This window comes from Larus michahellis, unplaced genomic scaffold (genome assembly GCF_964199755.1).
Source record: "Larus michahellis unplaced genomic scaffold, bLarMic1.1 SCAFFOLD_78, whole genome shotgun sequence".
In the NCBI taxonomy this organism is placed as follows: domain Eukaryota; kingdom Metazoa; phylum Chordata; class Aves; order Charadriiformes; family Laridae; genus Larus; species Larus michahellis.
The window spans coordinates 483,974-485,000 of record NW_027436116.1 but is presented as its reverse complement, the minus strand read 5'-3'; the positions used below and the strand labels follow the sequence as shown (position 1 = coordinate 485,000).

General features: G+C 76.7%; 1 non-coding gene across 1 annotated transcript; it reads right to left on the bottom strand.

Annotated features, from left to right (window-relative positions):
• Positions 1-446: 446 nt before the first annotated feature.
• On the bottom strand, positions 447-599 carry LOC141736987 (5.8S ribosomal RNA). The gene has a single exon (XR_012585101.1). It is a non-coding gene; the product is annotated as a 5.8S ribosomal RNA (ribosomal RNA).
• Between the last annotated feature and the right edge of the window lie 428 nt (positions 600-1,027).

Here is a 1,027-nt window from a genome sequence, read left to right as displayed (position 1 = left end):
CCCACCCGCCGGCGGGCGCTCGGGGGGCGGCGGGTCGTCGGGGAGAGACGGGAGAGGAAGGGGGGGCGGCGACGGGGACGACCCCCGTCCCCGGCACGCTCGGCGCGCGCGCGCGGCAGCGACGGCACGGTACCGCGCGGTACCCACCCGCAGACAGCCGCCCGCGCGGGAGGGCCGGGGACGAGGCCCGCGCCTCCCCCCAACCGGCGTCTCTCCCCACCGCCGCGCCGGGCCCGACCGGACTCGGCGAGCCCCGGCCAACCACCGGCGAGACGAGCTCCGCAGAGCGGGCGCTCCGGGAGCGGGGAGCTTCGGAGCGCTCCCCGAGTCTGCACTTAGGGGGACGAAGGCCCTCGGGAGGGGCCTGCGAGGCACCCCAGCCGCGCCGCTCGTGCGGCCGTCGCCCGGCCAAGGGGCGGCGGCCGAGCCGGCGATTGATCGCAAAGCGACGCTCAGACAGGCGTAGCCCCGGGAGGAACCCGGGGCCGCAAGTGCGTTCGAAGTGTCGATGATCAATGTGTCCTGCAATTCACATTAATTCTCGCAGCTAGCTGCGTTCTTCATCGACGCACGAGCCGAGTGATCCACCGCTAAGAGTTGTCTCGTCTTTCGGCACCGCCCCGCGCGCGCGGGAGGGCCGGGAACGCTCGCCAGGAGCGGCCCCTCTCGGAGGACGGCCCCAACCGCCTGCCCCGCCGGCCGGCCCCCGCTTCCTCCCCTCACATCCCCGCGCGGGGCGGGAGGGGAAAGAACGGCGGAGCCGCGGCGCGACGGGGGCGAGACGGAGGGGCCTCGCCTCGACTGACCGTACGAGCACGCCCGAGGAGGGCCAAAAAGGGAGGAAACGCCCCGAGCGGCGACGAGGGCCTGGGAGCCCGCGCTCCCCACCGGCCGAAGGCGACGGCAAGCGCCTCGCTCGCTTCGGGGGCGGCCCAGGCGCCCGGGCTCGGTCCGGCCTCCGCACGGAGGCGGCGGCGCGCCCGGCCGCTCCGCCTGTCCGCCTCGAGCGGGCGGCGCGGGGGGCCCC